Consider the following 8,898-nt stretch of genomic DNA (forward strand, 5'->3'; position numbering starts at 1 on the left):
TAACAGCATTGAGTTAATGTTGAGGACCATAAAGAACTTTTTAAAAACTTTTTTTGTGGCGAGAATCGGAATTGTGAGTGTGTGTATGTGTGTGTGCATTTGTTTGTATGTGTCTGTGTGCGCGCGTTTGTGTGAGCGTATATATGGTTTTGCGTTTTTTCAAGGTGTGAAGTATGTGTGTAAAAGATAGATAGAGAAAGAAACGGAAGTAATGAGAGAAATAGTACTCTTAATAATTTGACACAAATAGAGGCAGAGTTCAAAAACTGCAAGAAACCGAGAAAAAATGGAGAAATTCCTCATCATTTACCAAATGCTCATTTGCCAAATTGTAAATATTTTCAATACCAACAATGTGTGTTTTTAAATCTCGTTGCGTGCACGTCTGAAAGATCTTGAAATATTTTTGTCCAATAATGCTCATGAAACATCAACTTTGGCTAGACTTTTTGAAAAACTTTAGAAAGTGCGTTCCAGACTTTAGTGTAATTTTTAGAATTAAGGATAAAATTGTCTCAAGAAATTCAATCCGAGTTTTCCAGAAAAAACAGTCAAGACAAAAATAAACGGTGCTCAACGTTGAGTACAGATCAGATGCTAAAACAATTTCAAAATATTTTTCGTTGGCGGCGATGTCTGTATTTGAGTTTGTGAGGACGCACGCTTCTGTGTGTGTATTTTTGGGAGTGCGCTGTTGTGCCATGTTTGTTTTTTAGGTGCAAGAGAGAGAGAGAGAGAGAGAGAGAGAGAGAGAGAGAGCAAAAGAAAGAGTGGGTGTGAGAATGATGGCTTTTTCAAATGTTAGACACAAACAAAGGCAGATTCAAATACTGTCAGAAAACGAGAGGAAATAATTATTACTTGCATCAAATTGTGGCTTTAATTGTGTCCAAATTCTGTTTTCAAATCTGTATGACAATACGTTTGCAAGATTTTGGAATTATAATTGACCCATTATGCTCATAAAAATGAATAATGACAAAAAGTTTCGAAAAGCTTCAGAAAGTTCATTCCGGATTTTAGTGTCATTTTTTTACTACCAGTACAATTGACTCGCGAAGTACAAAATGAGAATTCTATTTTTCATTTCCCTGTGTTTTGTAATTACTCTTCCAACTGATCTTCTGGGCGGTTCTGTAAATAAGAAAACATTTTTTTTCAAACTACTCATATGAAAACCAAAATTCCTTTTGAAAGAAGAGGAAACTCTCTTTTCTTTTTCAGTTCTTATATAACGAAAAACCTACGAATTTTTCCAAATTCTTCTAAAAAATCTTACTTGAAAGAGCGAAAGGGCCTAAAGGCAAAATTTACTTATAACCAATGCCCTTGAATACTACCAAACAAGAGTCACATTTGATGTCACAGTTGTTGGATTTTGAAGCAAAAATTGTCCTAATATTTTCACATAAAATCAAAATTGAAAAAAAAAATCATTAGAAAGTTCAAGCACAGAAGGAAAATTGCCGGAAACACGCTTCACTCACATTGTGATTGAAACAAGAAATTGTTGCTTTTTAGTTGCCCTCAAATACGCTTCCAATAGAGTGACACGCACCCAGTTGACAGTATCTCATTGAATTAATGTAAAGAAAACTAATTTTTAGAGTGAGGAAGTTATTTTTGAGAGTGAGGTAAGTCAGGCGTGATCAAAACTTACAGAACAATGAACAAAAAACTAATTAGAATGAAAAATCACGTCTAACAGTTGTAATTCACTTGAAATTTTATGAACGAATGAACACAAGGCATATTTGACAACATTGTGACGTCATGTGGTTGTAACAAAAATCTTTACGACGAAACAAAAAACAAGAGAATGCCAATAATAGCGTCAGCTATCACTTTGCGGTCATTAAAAATCCGATAGAAGAAAAATCGAAAACTGTAGAAACCAAACAAAGTAAAATTGTTGCATATGAACAAATATAGTCGGCAAACTGCCGGAAAACAGCCCTTGTTGACGCGCTTGATGTACATTGGGACTAAAACTGAAAAAAAAAGAAGAAATGCACTATAATTTAATGACCGCGCTATATCGGTTTACCTTGTTTCTTTTGGTTTTGCTCTATTGACTTTGACCGTACTCACTACATTACGTAATTCAATGCGTGAAAGAATTCAAAGTCAGACTGTGAGAGAATTCAAGCGTGAAAATCGTGATTTATTTAAAATAGAAAACGTAATCAAACGGTAAAACTACTTAAAAAAGGGAGCGCCTAAATAATAGTCGTTGAGAAGATGACGGTGGCTATTCAAAATATACATTTCAAAGTTTAGTGTCAAAATTACAGTTACCGCTAAAAATTCTTTAAAATGTGCAGTCCTATTTTTATAAATATGCATAAAATGTGCAGCTAAATGATGAGTCACGAGCCTTGATTATTGACCAGTTTCCAAAAACAATTTTGAAAAATGTTTCTTTTGGTGTTTGGTTTCGTATTTGTTTGTTGATCTTCTTTATGTAATGTGTTCTCTCTCTCTCTCTCTCTCTCTCTCTCTCTGTGTGTGTGTGTGTGTGTGTGTGTGTGTGTGTGTGTGTGTGTGTGTGTGTGTGTGTGTGTGTGTGTGTGTGAATGGTTTTGCTGTTTCAGTAAGTTTCAAATTGTAATACACTTATCTTTCTAGAATTTATTTAAGAACTTTATTTTTAGTCTGCCGAAAAAAAGACGACGTTTTTATTGGTTCAACCAGAACAAGCAATTATCTTCAATGCATTTGAGTTGCTTTGGGATACTCCCAACGGCGTCTGACAGAATTTGAAAGTTGGCTTTGTAACATTGAGAGGTATGTTGAAACGTTCTGTGCTACGCACAGGCTCTCAAAAGCCGTCTTTTTTTGGTTTCCTCTTAGTTGATACCGCCGTAAACAGTTCTTGATTTTATGGGTCAAATCAACAATTTTGAACTTAACAATTATCATTAGAATACCAAAGTCTTGCTTAATTTAACAACACTTGAGAAATTTGGCGTCGTTACTTTGGTTTTCCTTTTCGGTTTTTGAAAATACATAAAAAGCACTATTGGTCAATTAACGTTTAATTTCTTGTATTGACTTTGAAAAGCATCTGCATGTTTATCTTTGAAAATTGAATATCATACGACAGTCAAGATATCATAGGGGTTTTTCTAGAAATATTTACATTCATGGAATTTTTATTCTATTGGTTTGACTTCCTTTTTAGTGGTATTTTTATTCAGTATTTTACTTAGACAGAAACTGTAAACGGTTGGATTATTTTCTAAGGAAATCTACTGCCATACATTACACTGAGTTATATTGCAGCTTTGATTGACTAATTCTAAAATCTGCTCGTAATTTTGTAATTTGGCTGCAATCTTTAATCTGTAATAATGTGTGGTCGGGTTGCATCTCAGTCGCTTCCCGCGTCGAGAAAAAATTGGAAAATATGTAAGATGAGCGGTGAAAGGTTGGTTTTTTCACCGCATATTTCGTACATAATTTTGCGGTGAACTGCGTTGAATGCGGTGACGTTATGTAAGTACACCGCTAGAGTAAGCGGTGAACTTACAAAAACTCACCACAGTTCTCAGCTTACTACACGCTACCGTCCTTGCACGGAATCCAACCTCTCCCCTACTGCATGTCAGCCAATTCTTCTTCCACTGCGCCAGTTCTCACTAATATGTAGCATATTTCTTTTGTATTTAAATCAAATTCACTCTACCGTTGAGTTTTTGTAAGATAAGCGTGAACTTACAAACTTGCGCGGTGAAATGTTGTGATTTTTTGTAAGTTAACCGCTGACTCTAGTCGTGAAATTACATAAATTCACTGCTTAATAAATGAATCATAACTTCGTTGAACAAAAGGCAATTTGAACCGTTTTATAAGCGGTGAGTTTATGTTATTTCACCACTAAGTTGAGCAGTCTCACACAATTTTAACACTTTTTTAAGCGGTGAGTCTATTTAATCTCATCGCTAAGTTTATGTAAGTTCACCACTAGTTTAAGCGTTGAATTTATGTAATTTCATCGAATTCACCTCTTATCTTACACAATTTGGACACTTTTTTCAAAGCCGTGAATTTATGTAATTTCACCGCTAAATTCAGGGGTGAAATTATGTAATTTCATCGCTACCAGGCTATAAAGGCTTTTTCACCGCTTTCACCGCCTGATTTATGTTATTTCACCGCATTCACCGCTTATCTTAAAAAATGTTCTGCATTCACCGCTTATCTTACATAATTTTGCGTTAAATGACGGCGACCCGGGTTACAATCTAAAAATTTTCCAGTAATTCTACATGAAAAAAGAGAAAAAACTGCATTAATCAGGCAAAATGATCTCACCTGAAAAACAGCTAAGGCTTCCTCATTTTTACAGGAATTTTATTTAAAATCTCTAGGGATACCTTGCTCAATTTCTAAATGAACATGCCTAAAAAAACGTCCAAGGAGATCAGGCACATTCTTCTGTTTCAGGTCTTCTTTCCTGAATATTACCTAAATTTCCTACCCAGCTTCAGGCGTTCTTGTGATGAGAAAAATTTAAAATTTACACGAACGATTCAGGTAATTTTAGTTGTTTTTTTCAGGCCGGGGTCGGCCCTTCTTTGAAACCACAAAAGACGTTTGAGATTACCTTTATGTTTTTATGGTTTTAGGTATGGTTTCCAAGAAACATTTATGGTGGTCAACCCGGGGGGTAAGGTAACCCGGATCTCGTGCACCTCCCCCCCCCGTACGTTATGCGCTCCCAGTTACAGAGCACGTGCCACTACATAGAAAATAATTTTGTAAAAGTATGTCACGTGCGTCTGGGGGTGCAAAAAAACCCATTAGGTGTCTTTTTCAAACAAAACAAGCGCGTTCCCACGATAGAAGAAAATGAGCTAAAGTACCTATTCACACCATCGTCACCATAGTATTGTTGTTGATTTTTCCAAACGATATTCATTCTACAAAATTGAATGGTTTTATTAAACCACAGCAGTGCCATAGAGTCAGGGTTATAGATGTTGCTTTGAAGAATTATAACTACGTTTTTTTTCAATGCATAAAGTAATAATAAATATTTATCAGGTAACTCCGCCTGAAACGGTTCAATTAAAAAACTGAACTAAAGATTTCGGATCTATTATGTTCTCCGCCAATAATGTTTTTTAAGACCCCCAAATACGTTATTATATAAGAAAATAGCACGTGCGCCTGGGGGGTCAAAAAAGATTTATGCTCACTAAGCTGGGGGGGGGGGCAGAATAGACCCGTTCTTTTTTAAAATTTCATTTGTTCACTTTAGAAAATATTTTTTCTTGAAGTTTCAGTTCTTTGATTTTTGAGCCTCTCCAAGCTTAGTGATTGTGCTTTTCTTTGGACCCCCAAAATACAAATTTCAAATTATTACATAACGAGTTACTATGTAATGACTCCTGTTCTGTTACGAGTTTCGGTTGCATAACTTTTTGGGACGAGAGGAAGAAAGATAAAAATATCCGCTATCAACGAGAAAGTTTTGCTGAAATTAGTAACAAGCGCAAAACGCAACTTTCATTCTCAAAATTATCAAAAAAAAACAACTAACCTTGTAAATTGGAGTTCAATCTGGGTTAGCTTAAATTTAAATCTTTTAGCAGGTTAGGTTCGTTTTTCATTTTATATATATTCTTTAATTAATGAGGTTGAAGATTTCCTAATAACTCTATTAACATTTATGATTTTCTATTAGGTTCATAATCTTAGAATTGCGTTTTCTTAAATGTTTTCTCAGCAATTAAATTTATATTTTTTTCCATATTCAAATTTATTTTTTCTATCAGTCATCGTTCGAGGGGGGCCGCCAGTTTCTCATCGGTTTTTGATCAAGTGGTATGACACCTAGAACACTTTTAAAAAAGCAGTTAGCTTTTTAAAATCATAAAAACTTTTCAGGTATAATATATTTGAAAGTAAACAGAGATAGAATCAAACTGAAGACAACGTAGCTAAAAACAACGTAGCTAATCCGCTAAAATTCATCAATTATTAAAACTTATTAAGATAATTTAGCCTCATGAAGGAACTTATGAAGGACACAAAAACAATATTGCACTAAATGGACATAAATGTTTTCTGTAATAGGGCGTCCACATTCAATTAGTAAGTATTTCAAATATCTTGTAAGCAACAAAACGAGAATGCGTTTTTTCTGCCAGTCATCCTATCAGGCCGGCCGCCAGTTTCTCACCGGCTTTTGATCAATTGGTATGACGCCTAGAGCACATATAAAAAAGCAGTTAGCTTTTTAAAATCATAAAAACTACTCAGGTATAGTATATTTGGATTTGTTTTTATGTTCGTTGGATGAAGCCATCCAAATATTAAGTTTAGTGTTGACCAATGAGTCCTTACAAATTTTTTATAATACACAAGATCAATTTGTCAAAAATGAGTTTTTTCAGCTTTCAAATATATTTGACTATTTCACATTTTTTCAACATATATTTGCTCTTAAAGAGACAGCAGCGTTAGTGTAATCTTTTAAACACCAAAATGTTTTCTGATAATTAACCTAAGTCATAAAAACAGCAAAGCTGCTAAATTATGGAAACTTTAATATGTGTCATTTTCGTTAGAGTCGGGTAAAATTCCGGGGAGAACATTATGAGAACAAAAGCTTATGAGGATAGTTTGGCATTTGCATTTCCATTAGGTAATTAGTAACACAACATTCTCGCCATTTCGTCGAAAAAACATAAGAACTAAACGTTTTGATTATTTCTTAAAAGTCGGAAATTACAATATTTTAACAAATAATATTTCAAATAATTGATCATTTCTGAACGTTGTTCTTAGAACCTGATTATTAATGACCGTTAGATTAGAAGCTAACTCTTTCACAGTTTTCTAATCTCAAAATTGAACTTCAAATTAAATTTAGAGATATGAATATATTTTTCTCTCAAAAATAACGCAAAGCCCGTCAAAACTGTGAGATTAGTTGAAAACTGTCAAAACCCATCATTTACCATTAGGGGTAGTTGGACCCCAATTTTATGGTGCGAATTTGCATTCATTCGTAAGTTAGTCTCCAAACCAATCTTAATACATTTAATCTTAGTTAACCCGTGTGAACAACGCTTACCATAAGCGAGACACTTGATCACACATGATCCAGAAATCGTGAGCAGACCTCGCAACCAAGAAGCTTTAATTCATTTATGTCAAACCACGCGTAATGAATACCTTTTTGTTATTTATAACCGGTCTTGTCAGCTAGGGTAATACTGACAGAATAAAGATGATTATTCTCAAAAAAACTACTAAAGTTAGAGCTTATTTACGCTGCATATCATTGCAAATACATATAGAGAAAGCATGTTTTATAAATGCCCCTAACTAGAAGTTATTAAAAAATTATTCCAAAATGCATCTTAATGCATTATTTTCAATACTTTCTGGAAACGATAAAAGTTCATTTTTTTGCAATGAAATTCCACTTCAGTGAAGTATGATTGTCGGCATTTGTCGATTGTTCAATTAGAAGTTCATTGTCCAATTAGAAGTCGTTTTGATGTTTATATGGTTCAAATAGAACAATAAAATAAAGTCGATCAGACAACTTCAAAATCTGAGAATCTTCTGGACGCCCTCCAAGCGCAGTAAACAATTAGCCCAAGCATCACAAGTCCAACTGCAGATCCAAGAATGGCTAATAAAACAATTCCGCTGAAACAAACAAGATTCATTTCAGATAGAAGAAATAATCCCGGATACAGGTGCCCGACCTGAGGCAGTTCTGGTCTGATTAGGTTTTGAGTTCAAGGGGTAACAGACCATCCAGACCAGAGTGAGCTCCAGTGAAACAGACTTGATTCGCAGGCAAGGGTTTCTGACCCGCACTTGATGAAAACGGAATTAGTCAGCGCCTTTTGTTGCTAGAGCGCTGAAAATTGCTGAATAGGTAGGATATTTGCTAAAAGCAGCAAAATGCTGATTAGTCGCCAATTTTTTTACTGCATTTTAAGCACTTTTTAACCGAAACGTTATTCAGCAATTTCTTTGGCCTGGGTTTAACAACATTACTGGGCCGAGAGAAAATTGGAAAAAAAGGTGGGTGTGAAAAAAGAAGGAAGTTTGTATGACATTTTCATTGAAAATTACTATTTGCTTTCTAAGTTGAGAGAAATTTTTGTGTATACTTTTTACGCTTCTAGAAATGTGTGAATTTGGTGAATTTTCACAATGCTCGTGAAATGTTGACGAAATCGGTTTACAAGAAAACGCTTTTTTTTGGACAAATTCTGCTTGAAAAATGATCTCTCTCAAGATTCAGTTTCATAGTTGCAACTAACCATGTTTGCCCGCAGTCACTCAAGTCGTACCCTCCCCAATAGTCGTAATCGTAATCATAGTCGTAAATGAACACAGCTTCACTACTATTGAAAAGACACAATAAAATTATTAAAACGAACATAACGAAGTTGCATTCAACACTGCAAAAAATAAGCATTAAGCATTTTTGGTTAGAACATGAGTGAATATTGTTCAAAATGCATAGAGAGCTCAGCTGAACTTTAATGATAATTTTTTGAGGACAATTTATTACATAATGACACCGCTTTGGCTGTTTTTGACAAAAATTTGTTTTGAATTAGCCTCAACTGAACAAAGATACGTTAACAAAAAACAATGCCCATTTACAAAAATTCGACATTTTAAGCTGCAGCAAAAATTCTCATTTTTGCTGAAGTTATTTTAAAAATTAGGAGCATATAGATTTTGTCAGGTCAGAAGACATTTTGCCAATTATATTTTACCCAACTCCATTTAACCCAATGCTACTTTACTCAAAACCATTTTCTCAAGCTGCCATTTTGCCCAATGCCATTTTACCCATTGGCATAATACCCAATTCTATATTACCCAACCTTCCATTTTCCCCAATGCCATTTT

The 8,898-nt window shown here is 34.3% G+C and overlaps 1 long non-coding RNA gene across 1 annotated transcript; it reads right to left on the reverse strand.

The window, feature by feature from the left end:
- Nucleotides 1–7,266: 7,266 nt before the first annotated feature.
- On the reverse strand, nucleotides 7,267–8,474 carry LOC142350839 (uncharacterized). The gene is made up of 2 exons (XR_012760918.1): nucleotides 8,298–8,474; nucleotides 7,267–7,671 (listed from the first exon to the last, which is right to left on the reverse strand). It is a non-coding gene; the product is annotated as an uncharacterized LOC142350839 (long non-coding RNA).
- Nucleotides 8,475–8,898: the final 424 nt, after the last annotated feature.

The sequence above is a fragment of the Convolutriloba macropyga genome, chromosome 12, assembly GCF_964194025.1.
Source record: "Convolutriloba macropyga chromosome 12, txConMacr16.3, whole genome shotgun sequence".
Taxonomy (NCBI): domain Eukaryota; kingdom Metazoa; phylum Xenacoelomorpha; order Acoela; family Convolutidae; genus Convolutriloba; species Convolutriloba macropyga.